The sequence below is a fragment of the Mytilus galloprovincialis genome, chromosome 1 (assembly GCF_965363235.1).
Source record: "Mytilus galloprovincialis chromosome 1, xbMytGall1.hap1.1, whole genome shotgun sequence".
Taxonomy (NCBI): domain Eukaryota; kingdom Metazoa; phylum Mollusca; class Bivalvia; order Mytilida; family Mytilidae; genus Mytilus; species Mytilus galloprovincialis.
In genome coordinates, this window is record NC_134838.1 from 110439309 (window position 1) to 110461155 (window position 21847).

Here is a 21847-nt window from a genome sequence, read left to right on the forward strand (position 1 = left end):
TGGTCTTTAAAACGCTTTTAACAAAGATGTTACTTTCCTGTACCTAACGATGTTCTGTGAATTTTACTTTCAAAACTTTCTTTTTATTTCGGACGTACATACATATTGGAGAACACGTGTCCTGTGCATCAGGATGGTACCTTTAAATTCTACAAAATAAGAACAATGTCTTGTGCATTGGCTCATTTCGTTCATTTAATACATGTTAGTACTTCTCAAAATAAATGTTTGTGATTTACGCCGGTTTAAAATTAACTTTAGGATTAAATTAGAAGGAATGACTGTAATATTTGTTCTGTCTATTCGAAATAACATAAAAAATGTGGTTTACTCTTTAAAATAACCAGCGACAGAAAAAAATATTACAGTCATTCCTGAACAAAATAAAAAGAATGTTATAACAGGAGGAAAAAAACAAATAGCTTGTATAAAATGTTTCATCGAAAGTTTCTAACAGGATGACAAAAAATCCTTTGTAGAAACTAATCTAATTGAATAGCTTCGTACATATTTTGAAATAAAACACAACATACTTTAATAGGATTACAATAGTTGTAAAGTAGAAATATCTTGACGTAAACAGACGGATCAAAGAATAACCAAAACGAAATCTGATCAAAACATAAAACAACAAACACGAAAAAAACAACATGACAGCAAAAGATGTATCAAAAAATGTATAAAAAGATGAATGACATTATTTTGAAATGATTACTGAAAGGTCTGTAAATGATGAGACATCATAGAAAATCTATTCACTATTACAAAAATCTAAATCCAACACTAAAGACGAAAAACAGTTAATCCTTCTCATCAATCTGTATAATATCGACGATAACAATAATATCTGCATTAATCACCAATCATTCTCTGTCTATTCCGAGAAATTATTCAAAACTATTTAACAACTGCATAAATGCATAAAAATGTGGAAATTGTTTTCTTTTTCTTTTTTCTGGAGTCTTATTAGACAGGTCTGTTTATTTCGAAAGACAGTAATGAAACATAGACGATCCTTTACTGATTATACATTCCAATGATGGGGTGAATAAATCACTGGTTGATTTAATATATTGGGACGCTTCTGTAAACTTTTATTCAAATATCTTTAAATTGTGACAACAAGGCGGTGTTTGTCGAATGTGAATGAAAATAAAGACATGCAATTACCAAAATATCAAGGAAAATTAGTAGCAAGAATCAACAATAATTTATTAAATAACATGTCATATTTTGAAAGTCATATTTCATCCGACGGTCTTAAAAGCCAGCTATAAATAGCAACATAACTAGGAAAATGTGCATATGAAAAAAAAGTATTTTTCATATAACATAACAGGGTGTGGTATGATTGCACATGAACCAACCCTATACAAGAGACCAATTTGAAATGACATGTGTTATGGTCTTTTCTCTTGTATAAACCAAAGAGATCAGTAAGTTTGTTATACTCTTTTTTTAAAATACTTTTGGCATACATAAAAAAAATATACTTAAACCTGATATCACAAATGTTATTTTAAAGTGATGTGTTATGATTGCCACCAAAAGACAAAAAAAAATTTCAGGTCACCATACATCTTTTAGCAGTCGGTAAAACTCACATCGTATAGAAAGTTATAAAAAGCGCCGAATAACAAAATTTTAAATTGCTGGATCTAAGATATACAAGTTTCAACATCAAATCTGAAAGTAGGCGTTGAACACCACAAGGTTTCTTTTATTGTTTTCCTGGATTATACAACTAAACATAGAAAATTTCGTTTTATATATGTTATATATTATGTGGTTGGTGCCTTAAATCTCTTTCTGACCTGGGAAAGTGATGTTACAGTACAACAGCAGAACAAACTATAAAAATTAGTTGAAGAGGTCTGAACTTATACATAGCACATTTAAGAAAAACAAAAAACAAAATAGACACCACGTACATATCTGAGAGTAATCGAAGATACTTAAAGATAGATCGAAGTAAATAACTACTAATAAACAAAATTCAATTTAGAAATTGTATGTTTTCATTGTCTTAGCAACAATATACCAAATTCGCCAACATATAGAGAATACATTAATCACTTCAGTGTTGACATGAATATCAATTATATGGTCATTTTTATAAATATCCTGTCAAATATTGAATTTTTCAAAAACCTAAGGATTTTCTTATCCCAGGAATAGATTACCTTAGCTGTGTTTGTCACAACTTTTTAAAATTTTGGGTCATCAATGCTCTTCAACTTTGTACTTGTTTGGCTTTATAATTATTTTGATCTGAGCGTCACTGATGGGGATTATGTAGACGAAACGCGCGTCTGGTGTATTAAATTATAATCCTGGTACCTTTGATAACTGTTATCAACTAGTACAATTTTCAAGAAGTTGAAGATGTCACTCAAACTTTGTAAAAGGTCATCGGTGTTTTAGCAAAAAAATAAGAAAAAGTACCAAAACAAGTGTCTATTTCAAAAATAATAATAAAAGATGGTCTTCAGTTATATATTATATGTGCTGAAATGCTGTATATAATTGGGAATGGAAAATGGTAATGTGTCAAAGAGACAACACCCCGACGAAAGAGCAGTTAACATTTTATTTCCTAAAGTTTTACCGTTTACTACCTCTGTAACCTGACGTTTCTGTTGGTCGTATGGCGGCTGACTTTGAGTTTTGCTTCCATTTTGTTAACCCTTGTATTTACTTCATTTGTACTTTACCAGAAAATGTATATAATATATATTATGTATAATCTATATCAAAATGTCATGTCTGATACTTTTTCAATTAACCATCACCTTTTTGGTTTCAAAGAAACCATAGAAACGATTCATATCTGTTATCATCTGTGATATATCTGTCTGTTTGGAGGAAAAATTGAAGACATTGTCAGTCAGTTTTAGCTTCTTTCATTCTGTTGTGTTAGGTACCAGCTCTTTTAAACATTGATTGGGTTTCGGCAAAGTGTTTTGGTGTAGCTGTTTGGTCTGTTCAATTAGGAAGGAAGTTAAACAAAGAGATAGTTGTCAGGTGGAAGAAAAATATCAATAAAACTAATTAACCATCTACTAAATCTGGTTAAAAAAGAAAAAGTTCATCATTTCTATTTTAGAGTTATGATTTAGCTTCAAACATTTTCTAATTCGATTGAAGATGACTAGATGTGATTGAATTGTTTAAGTAATTCTAATATTTGTTAAAACACGTTTTCCCCACATTTATCATAAATTTACTAAAAGGTCAATGTCTAGAAGTAAAATCTGTTTCAATGGCATAAATAGTGCCCTTAGGGTTCCGTTTTTATTACGATAAGAAGATGTATGTCAAGGTCGTTAGTGTAGATTATTTTTTTTTAATATGAAAAATACTTCTAATTATAAATATGTGATTTCTTTCTTTTCGAAATATAACATATGCATCGATTCGGTCGAACTTGGAATCCTACATTATACCGCTCGTCTACCAGTTAGGCTAAATGAGTACTCAACAGATCGCCAACTGTTACTAAACATTTATCTTTCACTTTTACCTTTTTTCAAACCTATTCATTCCTCTGGTTCCCCTTTTTATCACTTACAAATTTGTGATCTTTTTCTATGACTATTTCTAAGAATACCTCTATACTGATTGGAACGAACTAAACAAATGCATTATATGAGTATCCGCCGCTTGATGCTAATTTTAATGGTGGTAGAAGACATAAATAAATTGTGAAATCAGTTAATTGTATAAAAATCGTCATCTTACTATCACAACGGTAAGTGTATTTTTTTATTACAATTCAGATTAAATATTTTAATTATAGTCTCACTACTTGCAAAACATAAATATACAGTATACACACTACATCAGACATAAAATTAAAAATAGTTGATTACTAAAGGCAACAGTAGTATACCGCTGTTCAAAACTCATAAATCCATGGACAAAAAACAAGATCGGGGTAACAAACTAAAACCGAGGGAAACGCATTAAATATAAGAGGAGAACAACGACATAACACCGAAACGTAACACACACAGAAACGGACCAAGCATCAGACAAAACACCACGAGAATAACAAATATAACATGAAAACCAAATACATGAATTTGGGATAGACAAGTACCGTGCCACGTCTTATCTCAATTTCTCAAAAATAAGAGAAAACACAAACGACTCAACGTTAAAATGCAACACACACAGAAACGAACAATAATATAACAATGGCCATCTTCCTGACTTGGTACAGGACACTTTTAATTACATGATTTGTTAAATCCTGCTTGGTTGTTAATCAGGTTCTGGAGTGGTTCATTCGCAATTAGATGCATTGTAATATACAAGGAATTGATTTCATTTGTAAAATCATTTATGTAAAAAAAAAAAGATAGACATACACATTCAAGAGAAATATCTTAACCTAAGATGTCAAAATAATGTTGTGATTTTCAAGTAAAATGTTTTCGGGGCCAGACGCTATAAATGTTTCTCATCTTTGTGATCATGTGGTATAATACTGTTGTAAACACGCACGTCTTTTGACAGTTGTCTCGTTGGCAATCATACCAAATCTCTTTAAATCTAAATAAACAGTTTCTTGATGTATCCTTTATTTAGTTCACTGGTTCAGATATGATCTACACAATCACCAAACTTGACATTATAATTCTTGAGATCACATCATCTATATAGCAGAACATGGAGTCTCAATTTACTGTCTAAAGTAATGATATTTTCTTTCATTTTTTCTTGACGTTTTCGTATAAAAATAACATGACAATATGTTAGAGTTATGTTCTCTTTATTTTTCCTATCATTAGGCTTTTACACGAGTTTGAAAATTTCCCTTTTTTTTTAGAGAAAGGGCAAAGAAATGATCTTGAGCGTCTCACTCTAATCAAAGATACTATTTGTCCTAGTTATCTATGCATACTAAACATGGCCTTGCCTGCTACTATGTCGCATGCCCTGAAGTCATGGAAAACAGATACATCTTTTAAGTGCAAGCTTGCATCAATTTATGTCTTCCACAGGTAAAACATATTCACGACTTTTTATTTTAATTTCCACTAATGAAATATGTTTAACATGTGTATGTTAATGACAAATTGTATGGTCTTTGATGATCTATGTTGAATCTCTTCTCAGTATTTCATATTGATATAATGCTTGACACAATGTGTAGACACTTGTTGAAACCGTATAGTTACCTCTTTTAAATGTCTATTGGAAATGTTGTGTCATTTGGTTAAGCGCTGATGTCTTATTGACTTGTTTTTAACCTTTTCTTTTCTCAATAGTATATTAAAAAGATAAACACCTAGTGACTTCAGGAGGTCCCTATATAGATTTATCAACAAAGTTTGTTAATAATTTTGTTTATAGTCATAAGATATGTCCAGAAACCGAAATGACGACGTGCGGAAACCTGGACAGCATTTAACATAACATACATGGCTAAAACTAAAAATGATATCTATTATTTTTTCTAACATACTTGATTTACAATTCACAAAATTTTATTTTATTAAAAACTTTATTGCAAGGTCACATAATTTTTTAACAATATTTTGTAAAACGCTGTGTAACTGATTTTTAGCGCTCCTGTGGAAGGTAGATCGTGAAATTCGGATTGCATGAAATTATAAAGTACTCTTTTCATTTTCTATTGTACAGGGTCAAATCGCTGCTACTACTTCTGAACTGACAGACATTTTTTTAAATTGTACGTTAATGAATTTGAAAAATATGGAGAATATAACGTTTGAACTCCTTCAAGCAATGTTGACCTTGGGTGTATTTGAATATAATTTGTAGGTCCTTTTGGTCAAATAGCTCTTCGAATGTTTCGGTTCTTATACATCCTTGACTTACAAACTTCCCGTTATAAGCGTTCAAATGAAGATATATCCAGGAAAAGATCCTCGAACGCATACCATTATACATTTTTTTTTTCATTTCATTTCTTTCCTTACCAATCCTGTATAATAAAAAATGATAATATTAATATTTCTGTCGCAGATTCTATTTTGTAGATACAATTTTATAATGAAAGGCAGTACTGTGAAAATCGTTATTCTTGTACAAATCATTCACGTCATTGCAGCACACAATAACCATGGACTTATATAATTATGTTTGACCACTTTTCTCATACATATTAGAAAATTATGAAAGCAATTAATTAAAAAAAAAACAGAATTTCCAAATATCAACTACATTTACGAGTGCATCTATCCGCTAATGACGTTGGTGATCCTTTTTATGTGCATTTTTATGTGCATTTTTGCAGGTACATCTTCGTTAACTTTTGAGGGATTCATACACCGCAGGTTTTCAAATGATTAGGTTCATTGAGCGTTGTTTGGTGAAAATTATCTACTTGTAAATCGAAGTAAACTCACGCAATTTATAAAGTTTTATTTTCATTTTATATATTTTATTGGCTCTGTTTTCTCCATTTCCAAGTTACTTCACTCATTTTAATATTTCCATACAGTTTAACAATTTGTAGTTGCGAATTGACAAATTAAAAGATAAAAATAAATTTGACTATCAACGTACCTTTCCGCCAGTTTCGTTATGCTTGTCCAACTTATCTTTAATCTAGTACATCAAGGTCATATAACTTTCTCATACTTTGTACAACCCTTAATCAAAAGTATATTAATATTTGTGTTACTACACGGAAAAAATACATGCGATGTACAAAATATGACATAATTTGTGAATGTGACTATATAAAGGGATGAAGTGTTTAATTGTAAACAAGAAAGAATTTGTTATGACTTCATTACGTTGTCTCTATCTGCCAAAACTTGTTATGTAATTACGACTTGTAATGGCTTAAATTGTCGTACTTGAAAAAATAGTTGTAGCCATCGGGTAAGGTTAAGAGGCTTTCCTACATATTGGTGTGGACTTATCTGACTTCAAGCAATTAGTTTGATTAAAGACGGACAAATAAATGCACATTATCTACAATTGCTATCTGCTAGGATCCTCTGTCTATGGAGCCATTTTCATAGGATCATTATCACTTCATTTGAAACATTACCACGCCACATGAATATTAATCATAAAGAATGATAAACGGATTTACTAATCGTGATTTATGTTAATAATTCCAGTGCTGACCTCAAATGATCTTAGGAAATTACCGTTACTTTGAAACAGAAAGGCTTTTCAAAACTCTTTAGACTTTAAAGTACATCATAAACCTATAAGGTAAACCGAGAAACATTTTTTTGTGTACAACAAATGTAGGACAGAAAAAATGATTATTCAATTAAGCTGTCATGCCTCATTAACATGTCATTAATTGTTATTCTTTTTTTCATATGAACTCAAAGGTTGGATATATGTTTCTTGTGTGATTCAAATTAACATTTTGCAAAGATAAATGCTAAACTTTGAAGTTATTTTTTGTTATGAACAGACATCTTCAAAAGGATTTTAATTTGTACTAAGCATAACGATATCAACAGTGTGTTTGAAATTCTCTGCACAACAATTGATGAAAGACAAGCAAAGATGAACATCTTACATAGCGTCAACAACACTTCGTTACCCGAACTGTATAATGACACAGATTTGAAAACTGTCATTGTTTATGAAGCAGCACTAGCTACAGTATTGACGATTTGTGTTATTTCATCGTGTTTATTCAATATAATAATTATAATTGTGTTTATGAGATTCAAATGCCTGCGGACAAAACATGATATGCTTGTCATTAACCTTGCATTTACAAATCTAATTATAACTGTTGGAATTTCGTTTTATTCTACTTATACAATAGAACCAGGAGATATTTTTCACCAGAAAGTCGTGTGCATGGGCTTGTTTATATGTATATTTGGAGGAATACTCACGTCCTTATTGGTGCTTCTACTTCTGAGTCTTGAGCGATTTTTGTGCATCGTCTACCCTCACTTTCATGGCCGGATCCGAATTCGCCATGTTATATTGTGCAGCATCCTTGCATACCTGGTAGGTCTGTCATATGCCGTTATTCCATTCATATTAAAGAATAACTGGGACCGTTATCATCTTTGTGTGTTGGATGTGTTTCCGTTTGAATTCAGTATTGCAGAACAGGTTAGTGGCATCGTTATTATAACGACAATTGTAACAATTAATGTTATTGTTTACAAAACAGCTCTTTCTCAAGCGGCTAAAATAAATGTTTTACTTAAAAACGTACAGCATAGGCACACAAGAAGCCGTAAATTAAGACAAAAGGGGAAAGCTTTTGTGACTGTCTTTCTATTGTCGGGTATATCAGCTGTATGTTGGATTCCTTTACTGGTAGTTTTCGCATTAGAATCAGACCCCAATTTACCGGAGAAATTTAGATGGATATTCACTCAGTTACTGTACGTTCCGGTAGCGGTGAATTCTTCTGTCACTGCCATTATTATTGGACATAGAAACAGGCATTTCAGAGATGCTATTAAATCTATGTATTGCAGAAAACAACACGAATGTATTCAGAACAGTACGTATACCTTCTGATTGATAGTTATTATATCACAGAAGTTAGCAGGGTTTTAGGTTTTGTGACTATGTATTCAAATATATATATATAAATAAATAAAATGTTTGTTTATAGATACGAAAAATAATAGAGGGGTAACGTTAATGAAACAGAACAAACAAAATATCAACCAAAATATACATCTTTAACAGATGACACTCAGAAACGGGCAAGCACTAATGCAAGATGACAAGCTGTCAGTAAGTAGTTAACTCCGTAAAACATTGTAACTCTCTCCCGTTAAACCGTACTGATTTTCAGTGAATATCATTATGGCTTAATACTGAAGAGTATTGCAACTCTCTCCGTTAGACCGACCTGACTGTTCAATGAATATCCAAGCTTATGGTTTTATATTCAAGAACGTTAAACTCTCTCCGTCAGATTGTCCTGACTGTTTAGAAATTATCTTTTTTGTTTTAAAATGGCGAACTATTTAAATATCTCTGTTAGTCTTAATTGTCTATTAAGTGAATATCCTTATGATTTTAAACTGAAAACGTTGCAACTCTCTTTCATAGACCGACCTGGATGTTCATTAAATATGCTTTTGGTTTCGTAATGTAAAACTTTTGAACCCTCTCTGTAAGGCATATCCCATTGTTCAGTGAATATCATTATGGTGTCATATTGATAAACGTTGTAAATCGCTCCTTTAGGCCGTACAGACTGTTTAGTGAATACCGTATAGCGGGTTATGTTTTTGGGTGTTAAATTTCGCAATTTAGGGACAACAAAGTAAAAGAATAATTTTGGCGGTTTTTATTTTGGCGAATTCTTTAATCGGATATTAAAATTGGTTGCAGTTAAAAAGTTGTAAAAATTGACAAACAAGTACCTTGTTATGGTTAAATGATTGTTTTACCCGCGAGAAGTCTAATTCATTGATTATATTTTGATAGAGTTCATCAAAAGAATACCGGCACTAAATTATTTGTATACAGATGGCCCGAGAACATAGTTTTTTGGTAGAGCATTTTTTTATACGATAAGTTCAAAGTATAAAAAAAAATCGCACCTGGTCTATCTCAAAAAGTTTTTTTATTGTGTAGTGTACCACAATTGCGACAAGTAAGATTAAAATTATAAAAAGGTCAGCTAGCTCTAACTTAAAATATGGACAATTCAATGCTAAGTGGGTCTAAAATAGAGTTTGTCAGTTTCAGAGATACTAATGTTTGACCTTTTTTTAACTAGACCACTTCTTAACATAAAGAATCAGCACCCAAACGTTTCAAATAAAGGCAACAGTAGTATACCGCTGTTCGAAGTTCATAAATTGATTGACGTATAATTTCATCTCTTACTCAATATTCGTGAGTGAAATATCAAGAAATAAATTGGGACAATGAAAAATATTTGCAAGTTATCCACTGTTTACACCAGGTTTTATATTCGTACAAACTTTGTAAAAAATATTAGGACTGGTAGCTACGAATTGACCGGACTTGATGTATAATATAGATTATAAAAATTATCATGAGTGACTTACAACTTTTAGAAAAATTAACACTTATGAATAAGGATAAAAAAAAACTTGACAAAGCACCTTACACTCTTAAACATAAATCATTTTATTATGTAACTAATAAACTAATTAACATCTGACAGTCAGTGAACTATGATCTTTTGCATTTATGTTGTTCAAATTCACATAAACCATTATAGGTCCAACGAACGGGTAAAATAGTTTGCAAAACTCTCTATAGTTATTAGAAAGAATCGATTCAACTTTCGCAGAATTTAATTTCGCGATTTCCCCTTACCTGCCAAATAAGCAAAAATAAATTAAAAAAAAATAACCCGCTAAAAGGTGTCATTTTGGTTTTAAACTATAAAACGTTTTAACTCTCTCCGTTTGACCGTCCTGACTGCTCATTGGACATCCTTATAGTTTTATACTGTAAAACATTGAAACTCTCTCAGTTAGAAAGATTTGTTCAATGAATATCCTTTTGGTGTTATACTTCAAAACATTTTTAATCTCTCCGTGAGACCGTACTGACTGTTCATTGATTATAATTTTTGTTTTTTGTTTTTTTTTATTTTAAATAAAGGTAGCAGTAGTATACCTGTGTACAAAAGTCATAAATGGATTGGGAGAAAAACGAATCTTGATTAACAACCAAAACCGAGGGAAACACATGAGCTATAAGAGGATAACAAAGGAACAACAGGAACACCGAAGTGCAACAAAACTAAACGCCCACACACATAGAAACTAACTATTTGATAACAACTGCCACATTCCTGACTTGGTACAGGACACTTTAAGAAACAATGTTGGGTTGAACCTGGTTTAATGACTGACAAAACCTCCAGTTTTTTGACAATGCAATCTAAAATTTTATACAATTATTTTCTATATCCATCTATACATTTTAAAAGACCTTACAATTTATCCAACCGAAACCATATGAATGTTAAATGTACAAAACACTGAGACACGCCGCACAACAATGCAAATTCACACTCAGTATAACAGTCATATTCGGGAAAACGACAATGATGATTTTAGAATTAATTGGACAACACACGATACCACATAAACACATTATTCAACCGAAACCATTAAAAAAATACATGAATTGGATTTACAAAATACCGAGAAACGTCCCATAGCAATGTAGATTCACTCTTAGTAATATAGTCATATTCGGGTATAGGTAACGTTCGGTACTTAGTAGACAGAGATGTTAGACCACAGTTTAAGACGTGTTAAAAATGTCATTAATTAATCTAGATACAGACGCATCGTATAGATCAACCATTCCTGGTGTTCATAAACTTTACGCAGTGTCATTTTTAATCTTTCCTACTCATAACTCTGTTGAAGCAACTTCTGCGTAGAGAGCACACTTCTGTATATGAAGTAAGTATAGTGTAAACAAGAACGAACATAACTCAATTGTATATGAGATATGTATACACCATACATCGGAGCAGAGGGTATGTTACTGCTGAGAAAAAGGACATTGAGAAGTTGAAATCATCGCGTTTGTCATAGATTTTAGTGTGAAAGAGGGACGAAAGATATCAGCGGGACAGTCAAACTCATAAATCGAAAATAAACTGATAACGCCATGGCTAAAAATGAAAAAGCCAAACAGACAAACAATAGTACACATGACACATACTATAGAAAACTAAAGTGAAGTCGTCCATCTTTGTCAATATTGTGAAAGAAAAAAATAAAGGCATGAAGCAGTTCTTCTTGTATCAGTTGTATCCTTAATGTTGCAACACTCTCCATTAGATCGACCTGACTGTTCATTGAGTATTCGTTTGGTTTTATACTGTAAAATATTGAACTTCTCTCCGTTAGAACGACTTGGCTGTTCATATAATATCCTTATGGTTTTATACTGAAAAACATTGTAGCTACCTCCGATAAACCGTCCTAACTGTTAAATGAATGTCATTTTAGTTTTATACTGAAGAACCTTGCAAATATCTTCGTTAGACCACCCTTAGTTTTCACTGAATATCCTTATGTTTTTTTTGCTGGTAAACTTTGAATCTTTAATTAACTATTTGTGGATTCTTATAAATTCTATATATAACTTTTGGACTATTTTCAATCTCAGTCTATTTCTGAAATTTATTCCTACATACTTTTGATTTTTTAACCCTATATGATAACATAGGATATGTAAATTTTATTTTTTTTGTATGCACATTGTACGACAAATCTGTGTGACGTATTAAATTTTCTGACGTCAGACACATAAATCAATGAATGTGTTTGTAGATAGATGTTTTTGTGTTCTGTTAAATGGTTCCTTTTAACATTGTTACACGATTATGATTGATGTACCCATATTTTGACTATTTTATTTATTGTGTCTGTTTAGTTAACGCATCAATGTAAATACAACGAAATTTGATGAGACTGTCATCAAAGTGAGAGGGTTAGCGCTATAAAACCAGGTTTAATCCACCATTTTCTACATTTGAAAATACCTGTACCAAGTCAGGAATATGACAGTTCTTGTCCATTCGTTTTTGATGCGTTTCGTTATTTGATTTTGCCATGATTATGGACTTTCCGAATTGATTTTCCTGTAAGTTCAGTATTTTTGTGATTTTACTTTTTGTTAGACAGATTATTTCAGTGCATATCCTTTTAATGTTATACTTTGACTGTTCAGTCAAAATTATGTTGGTTTATACTGTTAAATGTTGTAATACTCTCCATTAGATCGATCTGACTGTTCATTTAATATCAGTTTGGTTTTATACTGAAGGACATACAAATCCATATACAAGTGACAAAATAAATGTAATTTTTTTATTTAAAAATAAAATTATATTGATAGTTATCATGAGCCGAACTTGGCCTTGTTTTAAAAATGTCTATGTTTTGAACTGTTTTTTTTTGTTTGTTTTTTTTTTTGTAATTGTCTTTTGTATAGGACTGTTTTGAATGTATAAACCTAGACCTGTAAGAAAATTTATGTTGTATTGATTAACACAATGGATGTCACGTGTGCAGCATAATCTGCTTACACTTCCAGATCACCTGATATCCCCTTCGGTTTTTGGGAGGGTTCAGTTTTTATTTTTCTATGTTGTTGTTTTGTATGCTGTTTTCAGTCTTTATTTTTCCTTTTTTAAAGGCATTGTCAGTTTATTGTCGACTGTTTGGATGTCCATTTGAAGTATCTTTTTAGAATCATATTCAAAACAGTGTAGCTGTGGCCATTGATTGACAACCTTAAATTATCCCATTGACTGGGGCAGATTATGTGAACGTTTGTCTGTAACGACCACTGCTCACTACTTACTTATTATAGAATTTAAGCTGTGGGTCACCAAAGGTTCTTAACGCCTTTAATATTAAAATAATTCGAAAAATTATTCAGGAATAACTTTATGTTTTGATTTATATTATTGATGCAAATCCAAACATCGTGTTATTCCTGATTAGTTTTTCTTATTACTTTATTTAGGTGTTGAGAACCTTTTGTGACCCCAAAGATTAAGTGTCTTTAACATGTACATAGTGAGCAGCGGTAGTTACAGACAAACGTTCACCTAATCTGCCCCAGTCAATGGGATAAATTAAGGTCGTCAATCAATGGCTACAGCTACACTGTTTTGAATATGATTCTAATAACTTTACAACAGTTTACTCCCGAAGTCTTATTACAAATTTTATGTCAATTAAATTCATTGGCAAATATCTATAACTCAGCATATACATACTCGTCTACAAGTACAAAAATACTTTTCAGTTATTTCTTAATGTATAAAAATGTAAAATAACTTTCATTTACTCAATTTTATCATCGGATATTTTGGCGTTAATATTGATTCACTAATAGGGTCTTTGCATCGGAACTAAACACATTTATTAAAAAAAAAAACAGTTGGTGGCATGACACGGGTTATGTTCTTCTCATATAAGTTATGAGGGTATGATACGAAACCCCTAACGGGAAGGATTGTACTTGATATTCATATGATGAAGACATAATCTTTCAATCAGTTAAATTGAAGTCTGGTGCTGGCATGTCATTTAACTGCTAGTAGTCTGTTGTTATTTATGTATTATTGTCATTTTGTTTATTTTCTTTGGTTACATCTCCTGACATCAGACTCGGACTTCTCTTGAACTGAATTTTAATGTGCGTATTGGTATGCTATGCGTTTACTTTTCTACATTGGCAAGAGGTATAGGGGGAGGGTTGAGATCTCATAAACTTGTTTAACCCCATCGCATTTTTGCGCCTGTCCCAAATCAGGAGCCTCTGGCCTTTGTTAGTCTTGTACTATTTTCAATTTTAGTTTCTTGTGTACAATTTGGAGTTGATTATTTTTAGTATGGCGTTCATTATCACTGAACTAGTATATATATTTGTTATGGGGCAAGCTGAAGGACGCCTCCGGTGCGGGAATTTCTCGCTGCATTGAAGACCTGTTTGTGACCTTCTGCTGTTGTCTGTGCTATGGTCGGGTTGTTGTCTCTTTGACACATTCCCCATTTCCATTCTCAATCTTATTGAATAGATATTAATCTTTAGAAAAATGTGACAGTTTTTATATTCTTATTTCCCAATCTGAAATCTATATGGTTTTATTCTGATTGACCATATTATCAATTCAAATTTTTTAGAGATGGTTTATTAGATATTTTTTTAATAAACGTTTAGCACAGTATAAATAATGAAATATAAAGACACAGATCTCAAGAATGTAAAACAAACATATCTGTGAGGTTTTTTTTACATCAGTTTTTGTCAAGTTCAATGAGTCTGGTCGATAATATTATTATATATGTTCTATTTGCGATAGTTTCCATTTTAAATTCGAAATGAAGAACATATGTCGTTACATTCGTGTTATTCGAGGAATGTTGAAATAGGAAATTAAAAATCTACGATGAAATTACTATATTGCCATGAATATCTTTTTTAAACTTTAGTTGAATCTGAACCTAAATTTGGAATATTATACCTACAGAAATATACATAAAAGTGAACAATAGTTAACTTCAGTGTCCCATTTCCAAGAAAAAGAGATGGTAAGGATAGGCCTACATCATTAAGACAGCAATCAAAGGACACAATAAATAGAAATTATTTAAAGAGGATACCATATAATGGGCAAGGATCTGAATAAATTTTGATATGGTAAGTTGTCCCGGGTATAGACGATTTGTCTATACTGGAAATAATCTCAGCACTCGACACTCAGGCCTCTCCTATTTATCGCTTATTGTAAAACTCGTATCAGATTTTTACCGAGAAGAACACGATTTTCGCACTTGGGAAAAAGAAACAATAAAAACTGACGCTTCAATTCAGACTTGAAAATAGTAGGCTGAAAACGTTTTTGTAAAGTGTCATGCAAAAGTGTGAGTTACCTATATCACTTGCTTGCGTATATATTTCATGTAAAACAGGTAATTTCTTGTTGGTTTTCAATCAACTTGGTACATTTGTACCAGAAGAAGCAAACTTGTCACACATTTATTTGTTTGTTTGTTATTTTTGTTGTTGTGAAGCATTCTCATGTTCTGATGATGTAAACTCGTGTATTGTTTTTGTCATGAAATTTACTATTATGTAATATATTTCAATTAAATTAATGAATTATTATACATGTTCATATACAGAGAAAAAGACCGAGTAATGACCACTTAATTAAACAACAACACTTAATCAAACAAAGTCTGCGTCTTTAACTCATAGTTCGTTAAACTCCAACCCCAAATGCACTAATTTTTTTAAATGTTTTATTAGACATATGTTGCAAAACAATGTAGATGGCAAACACGTATTGCATGCATAACATTATACAATATTCTGTTGCAAGATCGAAACGAACTTTTGCAACTGGTCTTACATTTAGTAAGTGAAGACTTACCAGGCTAAAAGGTAAACTAATAATCAACAAGAACAAAAACTACAATTGACACATTATTGTAACAGTTTGTTAAAAAGAAATATTATCTTTAAATTTGTCCAAAAAGATGAAATATAGAGAAATATCTATGGAAAATTGTCGGTCCATACGTATACATTTGCTTGGCATTCTGCTTGTGCAAAATGTCTGTTGATCAAAAATACATGTCAAAACTACGCAATTTTGCAAGTTTATGAATCAAAAAATTATTGGTTCTTTCACTTGTCATCTTGGTGTACCTCCGAAATGTATGAGAGATGATTTGTCATGCACCCAACACAATATTAACATTTTGTAATCCTTCGTTTTACAAGCAATTTAATGCCATAACATGTCTATTTCTTCCACAAGCCAATACAAATGGTTTTGCAAATTACTTTTTGGTTGACGTATTTATGTTGGAATTCTCAAAGTTCTGTAGACGGAGCAGTCGTGTCGTAACACTATTCGTCATTACTGATTTCTTTTGTCATTGCATCTGCATGCAGCCGCATATAATCAATGATTTAGGCATTTGAAGTTTGCATCTTCAAACATTTAGTGTGCATGACTTGATCTCATTATTTTCTCTGCACTTTCTGACGGTATCATTACTCTTCCATCATGTACACTATTAGGCTTGCAGTGGAAGGAAACAATGCCTTTATTACTTCAAAAGATAATTACGTAAATTTCACTTTCCCATACAGTTGTATTGTACAGTGCATATAGTTAAAATATTTAAATGTCAATTAGGGGTCTTGATTTTATGTGAACATACAATAACTATAAAACCACCGTTTTGTTAATAGACAGGGGTCAAGGGAAAAAATCTACATTCTACATTCTGAAATTGTTGCGTAACATATAAGGGACGTCCTATTGGAAAGCCAGGGGAGCATGAAATCTTGTGTTTATTGGGTATTTCTAAAAACTATTTGTCTTTCAATTTTACAAGACTATTGATGTTTACTACTAATAACTTTTTAATTACTGTAAAAATGAGGCGACTACTAGATTTAAATATCTGGTTTGTTTGAAAAAATGAAAGTTAAGCAACAACAACAACAACAAATAATTTATTAGAGTCTCACCTCTTTAAAAGATTTGATATAAAACACAATATACTAAAAAGAGTTATGAAAGACTGTAAAAACACAGATTAATATACATTTATATTACATCTATAACATATATCAATATATCTTAGCAATAAACACCATATTATTAAAAACAATTATACAAAACAAAACAATACAACATTATATACAATTATTACGAGTATAAAATAAACTTTCTCTTAAAAAGTACTTCATGGCAGATTTTGGCTATAAAATAACAAACTCTATCATCATGAAACATAAATAAAAACTTTTCCTCATTACTTAAATTACTAAAACTACTTTCTATATTACATACATCGTTAAAAAATATCGTTCGCAAATCTGCATATTCTGGGCATTCTAATAAAACATGTTTTTCATCTTCAATTACATTCAAATCATTTTTTCTAAAATTAAAACAACTTGAACCTTTTATTTACATCTATACCTTCATATCTGCCAGTTTCAATTTTAATCGGAGCAACACCTTCTCTAAATTTAGCGTATGCAAAAATACCGAACTCCAATGTAGTTCAAAACGGGAAGTCCTTTACATTATCAAATGGCAAAATCAAAAACTCAAACACATCAAATGAATGGAAAAGAACAGACATATTCCTGACTTGGTACAGGCAATCCCTTTTCAGAAAATGGTGGATTGATTAAATTATTTTGATTCACAAACGAACAAATGACAACATACACGTTGAAATGTAAATTCACATATCTATGCAAGGTTGTCATATTTCAGGGAGTGTCGTTATTAATAATGCATTTATAGACATGTACATAAATAAGACCGTTAGTTTTCTCGTTATAATTGTTTTACACTGTCATTTCGGGGCCTTTTATAGCTGACTATGTGGTATGGGCTTTGCTCATTGTTGAAGGCAGTACGGTGACCTATAGTTGTTAATTTGTGTGTCATTTTGGTTTCTTGTGGAGAGTTGTCTCAGTTGCAATTATACCACATCTTCTTTTTTATATGTATTTATAGATATAGAGATATACTGTGATATAGTAGGGGTTCATCCGAAATTCAATTAAGGTGGTATGGGTGTCTTCCTCCATCTTGGATTGTAAAAAACAGAGAACCAAAGGTCCAGATTTTCTAACAAGTTAGCAAAATTTGATGCAGTAATGCAGATATTTAATGTGAATATTCATTTAAAAGAACCAATTTATAAGAATATAACTTATAAATATTAATATTTTTGCAAATGTTGATCATTTTTGGTTGTTTTTATATTTTTTTAATAATGGCATTTTAAGGGGACGTAACTCTAAAGCAGTGCATTTTCTGAAGGATTCTACATGGAATTTTCCTATTTTGTATTTTAGCCGGAAAAAACGTACGGTGACCCTATCTTTTCTTTTAATATTCTCAAAGCATTTTCTGAAAGCTATCTTTTCCTTAAGTATTTTACAATTCTATCATTTTGTTTAATTTCTAATCACAAAATGGTGTTTTTTCCTGTATAATCCATACAAAATGTGTCATTTTGTCACGTCCTTTAGCTTGAGAAAATGCGCGGTGACCTATCATTTTTATTATATTTTTCATCATATATCAATAGATACTATGTTTTGGCAAAGTATGAACAAATTCTATCATTTTTATTTTAGACTCCCATACCACCTTAAAGATGATATTTTGAATCAAGAATTTTACGGTCATATTATTTATAGGGCTTACAAGCCGTTCAGAAAATGACCTCCAAAACATTCTTTTTGGCTATATAGTTTATATTCTATTTTGTTTAGCGTGCATTCAGTTAATTTCCACACTGATTTATATGATATGATATTATATTGTATTTCACGGCATCTATTATACAAATATGTTTTGCGTCAAGTCCTTTCATGTACTGGTATTTGATACGTATTTGTGTGTACCTTTTGTTAATCACACTTTCAAGACTAAAAGGGCAAAGATTTAGAACACTAATTTTACCTATAAGACTATAATCTATTGATGAAGACTGTATGTTGGCCGCTTCATGTTTTTGTTTTTTCCATGTCATGTGTTTTTGGTCGCTGTGTCATTGACACATATCCTACATCTCATTTTGTTCATTTGATGTTGTCTTATATTTGCTTAAATAAAGCACCACACACCAAGTAAATTCATGTAAATTCCATAAAAGTCAAAGTGACTGAGGTATTAAATTAAACATACATGACTTTAATGTGCAAACTTTAGAGTGCTTACAACTTAATGGGACATTTTAATTGCTGAATCTAGATTTAATATACGGTAAAAATACCTTCCAGTGCACATCTTAGCATGATTTAGAGGGTTCCTGAATGTAAGGCCAGTATTAAGCAGAAAACTGTAACTATACCTTATAAAACTTTTACTGTTTGCATTATGCTCCTCCTTTTTAGATTGTGCGATGCACAGCTACTGCTAGAACCCTTTTTCAAAAGATATGCACCAATACAAGTAACTAAATGCATGATGATAGATATTTAAGCTTTTACCTGATTGAGTCGGTTCGGTTTAACACCCCCCCCCCTTTTTTGCCCTTTCCGAATTAAAGAGTCCATACATTTACACTTTTTATTTCATCATTTTTAAGTCCTTTTATTGGTTAACATTCACTATTGTTAAACTACATTTAGTATGGTAAATGCTTTGTTTAGACTCCTCGCTGAAATGAACTATTTATAAGGAAAGTGTGCCTAATTCAACACTGGTGACGATAGAATTATTTTATTATGCAGCAAGTTTTATAAAAAAAAATATGAAGATGTAGCATGCATATGATTACAGGCGCAAAATATGGGATAAGCATGAAAACAGGTATGATTATGATTGTTTCAGCTGGGGTATGTTTACGAATGTGTCCAAAGAATACGTTTTGGGGTTAGCAAGTAAACAAGTCTTAGAACTTGAATCAACTGAATTTCCATCTTTTAACCACCACACGAGGAAATGTCTCATGTCATTAGTCTTGAACTACATCAGTGTTTGTATTTTGTTTATTTTGGGTTTATTTTAATTTTGTTTTTTTTCAGGAATTTAGTGTTGATGTCAAATATTCGACAGTTTCTGTTTAGTCTATTCGCATCTGTTATAGACTGCCCCGATGTTGAACTTAACATGTGTCTGCTATTGACTACCGTATGTAACATCTGAATTGTTTGTCTTTTGTGTTGCTGTCGTAAAACCCAAACTTTTGACAAGTGTAATTGTATAAACTTCGATATTTATTGCGCACTATTTGATAGTACTAATATTTTCTGCATACTTATTCAAAATGAATAAAAAATACACTGTACAGAGAAATTTAAGTTCATTTTATGCAAAAGCATTGGTTTATACAATATAGTGACGTTACGCATGGTAATGCGTTCGGATTAAAATTACGTTATTATATGATTTAAGAACGCAACCATTTGCCTATACAAAATAAAATCACCAACATCCATGAATCTACAGAAAGGCCCGGACATGTTTTTCTTATTTAAAGTTAATTTAATAAATTTTTGCACAATACATTTATTTTATTGAACACGCAAATCTTACCTTTACGTTAAAAATTGCATGTCCGGCGTAACATTTCAAATTAAATAAAATGCATTTTTCTATATTCCGTTGTAATTTTGCACATACAATCTGCGAAATTTAGTATATCAGCTTCCTACTAGATTTATATTATAACATCATACCCGTTTTTGGTATTGACTGAAATTTGAAGCAAGCCTTCAACGAAATATTCAGCAGAGGAACCTGTCTTAATGTATTATGAGGAAAGTTTATCAACATTTCAGTTTTATTATTATCCCTATAACGTAATAAAATCATATCAAAACTATCCTCAAAAGAAAATTCTGAAAAAGATAAACATTTCCAAAGTTTCAAATGTAAAGAAAAACTTTTTCTTCAAGCAGAATTTTAAAAAATCGAATGTCTAGCCACTATGTCCAAACGTAATTTTTGTCCATTCCTTAGGTGAAACATGTTGTATAAATACTAAATGTGCATTTATAATACAAAACTAACATATTTATAAGATACAAACTATAAGTTCATACAAATGGCTAAATGAGTCTGGTGTTTTCGCAAACATGATGACCTTACAATTTTTTTCGGAAAGCATTCCCTATATGTCTAGCCATTATGTCCAAGGGCGTCATTTTGACGTTTCTGCACACTGGCGTCTTTTATACAAATACACACTATTTACGAACTGTTGAGTCGGTTATAATGATACCGGGAAATGTTCATTCTTAAATGGTCTCAGATTAGAAAAACACACAAAAATAAGGAAAAAAAACCCTTTATAAACATAGGGGAAAAGGGGGGATGGGCCGAGGGATGATTTCTTATGGACAAAAGTTTTCACGCAAATCTAAAACACCTTTATAGATTAGAAACTGATTAAACTCCGAGGTACAATGGTCTCATAATTTTTAAAGAATTAAATAAATACGTATTTGTACAATAAAACCATCAGTGCTAAAAAACATAGAGAAATAGTTTGAAAACTCGCACAGACACATACAAATATTGGACAGAAGTGAGTTCAATCTAAAAAAAAAAAAACCATTTCAACTAAAATCCTTATAAAAAGAAATATTGCTGAATTATTATATGATCGATTTTTATGAAATAAATACCATAAGTGTTTATGTTCAATTTGTCAAAAAATGTTTAGCTATATTTTTTTTTCATGTGTCCCTCCGGGAGTAAGATTTGTTTTAAAGGTTGCTATGTATCCTATCCAAAATAAATTTGGAAAAATTTGCAATTGTTTTCATCTCAATACAGGTCAGAAAATAAAAACGATCCTTACTTAATTGCCTTATACATGATAAATTTTGAAACATTTCT

General features: G+C 31.2%; 1 long non-coding RNA gene across 1 annotated transcript; it reads right to left on the reverse strand.

Annotated features, from left to right (window-relative positions):
- Positions 1–5493: 5493 nt before the first annotated feature.
- LOC143054458 (uncharacterized) lies at positions 5494–6680 on the reverse strand. The gene is made up of 2 exons (XR_012971696.1): positions 6541–6680; positions 5494–5956 (listed from the first exon to the last, which is right to left on the reverse strand). It is a non-coding gene; the product is annotated as an uncharacterized LOC143054458 (long non-coding RNA).
- Between the last annotated feature and the right edge of the window lie 15167 nt (positions 6681–21847).